Consider the following 5,000-nt stretch of genomic DNA (forward strand, 5'->3'; position numbering starts at 1 on the left):
ATTAATGAAAACATACTTGGCAAATGCTTTCGCTTCTGTTCGTCTTGCGACGATCCAAGAATTTCACCTCTAACGTCGCAATACGAATGCCCCCGCCTGTCCCTATTAATCATTACCTCGGGTTCCGAAAACCAACAAAATAGAACCGAGGTCCTATTCCATTATTCCATGCACACAGTATTCAGGCGGGCTTGCCTGCTTTAAGCACTCTAATTTGTTCAAAGTAAACGTGCCGGCCCACCGAGACACTCAATAAAGAGCACCCTGGTAGGATTTCAACGGGGTCCGCCTCGGGACGCACGAGCACGCACGAGGCGGTCGCACGCCTTCGGCTCGCCCCACCGGCAGGACGTCCCACGATACATGCCAGTTAAACACCGACGGGCGGTGAACCAACAGCGTGGGACACAAATCCAACTACGAGCTTTTTAACCGCAACAACTTTAATATACGCTATTGGAGCTGGAATTACCGCGGCTGCTGGCACCAGACTTGCCCTCCAATAGATACTCGTTAAAGGATTTAAAGTGTACTCATTCCGATTACGGGGCCTCGGATGAGTCCCGTATCGTTATTTTTCGTCACTACCTCCCCGTGCCGGGAGTGGGTAATTTGCGCGCCTGCTGCCTTCCTTGGATGTGGTAGCCGTTTCTCAGGCTCCCTCTCCGGAATCGAACCCTGATTCCCCGTTACCCGTTACAACCATGGTAGGCGCAGAACCTACCATCGACAGTTGATAAGGCAGACATTTGAAAGATGCGTCGCCGGTACGAGGACCGTGCGATCAGCCCAAAGTTATTCAGAGTCACCAAGGCAAACGGACCGGACGAGCCGACCGATTGGTTTTGATCTAATAAAAGCGTCCCTTCCATCTCTGGTCGGGACTCTGTTTGCATGTATTAGCTCTAGAATTACCACAGTTATCCAAGTAACGTGGGTACGATCTAAGGAACCATAACTGATTTAATGAGCCATTCGCGGTTTCACCTTAATGCGGCTTGTACTGAGACATGCATGGCTTAATCTTTGAGACAAGCATATGACTACTGGCAGGATCAACCAGGGAGCTGCGTCAACTAGAGCTGAGCAGCCGGCCGCCCGGGAGTGTGTCCCGGGGGCCCGCGCGAACACGCAAGCGTCCGCTCAATTATTCTGCAAACAGGAGGAGGCTGAGCTCCCCTGCACAACACACCTCGAAACCCTCTCAGGTCCCGGCGGCGCGCAGCGCCGTCCTAAGTACTTGGTCGGGTTCGAGAGAGGCGCAATCGCCCGGAGTTAGGCGAGTAGACGCTTTAGGTGCGACCACCCGTGCTCCCAACTGAGCTTGCCGCTGCCGACAGAGGCCCGGGAGCGTGCTGTCGTGGCATTGCCGGCGGGAGACAACACGCGCCACCTACGGTGACCGGCAGCTCCAACGCCAGCGCCACAGAAGGACAAAAGCCCCACTTGGGTGCCGAAGCGAACTCTCCCAGCACAGCGCACGCGCCAACACGTCCGCACAGCTGCGATACAAACCACCTGCGAGAACCGCTGGGGCGACCGAGCAGCAGACGGCGTCGCGGCGCCGAGCGCCGGGCGGCGGCGCATCCTCAGCGCACACAGTCCTCAATCGGACCAGCACACTGCAGATGGCCACCGCGCTTCGCACCGGGCCCGCGAGGACCTACTTTGGCCGCAAGGCGCCGCGAGCAGGGGGCGCCGGCGCGCAGCTGCGCCGCCTGCCGCGTCCGTCGGCCGGCGCGCCTGCCACTGGCCGCCCCCACCAGCCGGCTGTAGCGCGTGCGCCCACGCACCGCGCTGCCAGCACGCCGGGCGGCCCCCCCTCACCGGCCGGGGACGGTCCCACCCAGCCACCGCCGCGTATCGCCTCACACCCAGATCCCCTTTCGCGTTCGTGGGCATGGTGGGTCCCCTTTCACGTTCGTGGGCATGGTGGGTATCCCTGAAACAACCGGTTAATAGCTCGACCGATCGTCGCCAACACTGATTCACCTCTAGCGAGAACAACCGCACCACAACGGGTTACCTGTTGTTCATTTGCGTAACGTCACCAGCAAACGTAGACGTCCATCGCCATTTGCAACGAGTATTGCATGCCTGTGTCAGGTGTCACAACACACTACGTCTGCCCACATAGACGCAACAACATGTGCACGCCTCGAGAACACGTGGAAGGTAGCCCCCGTACGTATGCGGTGTCCATTGCGCGAACGACTGTCAGCCGGCCTCTGCAGGATGTCGCAGATGTGGAACGCGGTGCAACATGCTATCACGGTGTGTGAGAAGAGACGACTACGTCCGAATACACGCTCCACTACATCAACAGACTGCTCATGCTGATCGCCATCCAGGGCGTCCGTTCCTCCCACACGTCTGAATGGCGTACCACACTGCAATCCAGCTCTTATAGGGAGACGACACGTAGCTGCGTGCACAATATTTGGACTGTATGGTCTGCCGTTGCTAGGCGCAGTCGTCGTACGGTCACACATGTGCCACGATGTATCATTCAGTACATACGGACCAATGTGCAGTACAGTTTGTGGGTTTTGCGTACATCGGCGGACAGGTGACAGGCCGTACCACAACGTAGGCTGAGTACGTCGGCATGCGAAGGGCATTGAACATGCAAACTTCTCAACGACCAGCTTGCGAAGGCAGGGGGGAAGGGGGGGGGGGCATGTACGTCCTGCTGCTATCCACATTACAGTGTATAGCAGGAGCATGTGGAAAGTCAGCAACACCTGCAAGGTGTTTAACATGACGCGATACACAGGGGACCGGGCAGTGCGAATAGCGAACTATATTGCGAGGGTTGCGGTTAGGCAACACTACACTAATTTAACGAGTTGCATAACAATTACAGAGCAGGTTCAGCGACAACGTGCGTCAGGTTAAGGCGCAATATAGGTTAGGTTGAGGCACAATATAGGTTAGGTTAAGGCACAACATGGGTTACGTTAAGGCACAAATTGGGTTACGTTAAGGCACAACATGGGTTACGTTAAGGCACAACATGGGTTACGTTAAGGCACAAATTAGGTTACGTTAAGGCACAAATTAGGTTACGTTAAGGCACAAATTAGGTTACGTTAAGGCACAAATTAGGTTACGTTAAGGCACAAATTAGGTTACGTTAAGGCACAAATTAGGTTACGTTAAGGCACAAATTAGGTTACGTTAAGGCACAAATTAGGTTACGTTAAGGCACAAATTAGGTTACGTTAAGGCACAAATTAGGTTACGTTAAGGCACAAATTAGGTTACGTTAAGGCACAAATTAGGTTACGTTAAGGCACAAATTAGGTTACGTTAAGGCACAAATTAGGTTACGTTAAGGCACAAATTAGGTTACGTTAAGGCACAAATTAGGTTACGTTAAGGCACAAATTAGGTTACGTTAAGGTACAATATGGGTTAGGTTAAGGTACAATATGGGTTAGGTTAAGGTACAATATGGGTTAGGTTAAGGTACAATATGGGTTAGGTTAAGGTACAATATGGGTTAGGTTAAGGCAAGCGTAGGTTAGGTTAAGGCAGCAACGTAGGTTAGGTTAAGGCACAACATAGGTTAGGTTAAGGCACAACATAGGTTAGGTTAAGGCACAACATAGGTTAGGTTAAGGCACAACATAGGTTAGGTTAAGGCACAACATAGGTTAGGTTAAGGCACAACATAGGTTAGGTTAAGGCACAACATAGGTTAGGTTAAGGCACAACATAGGTTAGGTTAAGGCACAACATAGGTTAGGTTAAGGCACAACATAGGTTAGGTTAAGGCACAACATAGGTTAGGTTAAGGCACAACGTAGGTTAGGTTAAGGCACAACGTAGGTTAGGGTTAAGGCACAACGTAGGTTAGGTTAAGGCACAACGTAGGTTAGGTTAAGGTACAACGTAGGTTAGGTTAAGGTACAACGTAGGTTAGGTTAAGGTACAACGTAGGTTAGGTTAAGGTACAACGTAGGTTAGGTTAAGGTACAACGTAGGTTAGGTTAAGGTACAACGTAGGTTAGGTTAAGGTACAACGTAGGTTAGGTTAAGGTACAACGTAGGTTAGGTTAAGGTACAACGTAGGTTAGGTGAAGGCGCAATGTAGGTTAGGTTAAGGTACGATATACCTTAGGTTAAGGTACAATATCGCTTAGGTTAAGGTACAATATAGCTTAGGTTAAGGTACACGTTGTAGGGAAAGGTGTATTTTGGGGGGGGAGGGGGCGGCAGGTTCGTTGATAGTGATTATCGTAAGTGCATGCCTGCGGGATCATCCGATTTGTCACGTCAGGATGCACTTGTGGCTCATGACAGGCGGCGCTCCGATTCCAAGGTTGTGGCAGATCTGTGTCTTTCATTCCTGCCATTGTTTGTGTACTGTGACAGGAGGCAGTATTGTGATGTTGGGTGCACCCCTGTGTAGGACATGTGTGGGTGTTCGTGGCTTAGCTGAGCAATGGCGGATGTCGGAAGGGTGGGATATTCTGTTTTCTGGGTGGACCTCCCGGTCTGGTTATGATAGTGTGGATTGTGTAATGTGGCGGAGAGGATGCACCGGATGTTCTTCCATGCTGGTGGTTAGATATTGTGTGTGTGCCTGTTAGAGGCAGAGAGTAGTGTGTGATAGTGTCTGGCTGACGTGTGGTTCTCATTGTGTGCAGAGTCTTTCAGCATGTATAGGGACGGTTGTATATATTATCTGTATTCTGATGGCTCTGCATCTATTACTAATCAGTGCCGTGTATACGGTTACTCTGGTTCCAGTCGAAACTGTTCTATCTCTGTACATTAGTGACACTGCGGCTCCACTATGTTGCCGCCCCTGTCGGCCGTTTCCCCCAGTGTGTGGCTAATGATTATCAGCAATCAGTCTATTAGTCAATACCGGTAGTGTGACGACGTGAAATGTCCGGGATGGGGGAAGCTACACGCTTCCCGTGGGTCAGGGCCTAGAAAGACTCTTCCCACGCAGGAGGCTCGGACTGTCATTACTCTTCCGAGAAATA

General features: G+C 51.7%; 1 non-coding gene across 1 annotated transcript in view; it reads right to left on the reverse strand.

Moving 5' to 3' along the window:
• Positions 1-1,066, reverse strand: part of LOC126443590 (small subunit ribosomal RNA) — a 1,909-nt gene extending 843 nt beyond the window's left edge. Inside the window, exon 1 of the ribosomal RNA XR_007582029.1 lies at positions 1-1,066. This exon is cut by the window's left edge and continues 843 nt beyond it. This is a non-coding gene — a ribosomal RNA (small subunit ribosomal RNA).
• Positions 1,067-5,000: the final 3,934 nt, after the last annotated feature.

The sequence above is a fragment of the Schistocerca serialis genome, unplaced genomic scaffold (genome assembly GCF_023864345.2).
Source record: "Schistocerca serialis cubense isolate TAMUIC-IGC-003099 unplaced genomic scaffold, iqSchSeri2.2 HiC_scaffold_161, whole genome shotgun sequence".
In the NCBI taxonomy this organism is placed as follows: domain Eukaryota; kingdom Metazoa; phylum Arthropoda; class Insecta; order Orthoptera; family Acrididae; genus Schistocerca; species Schistocerca serialis.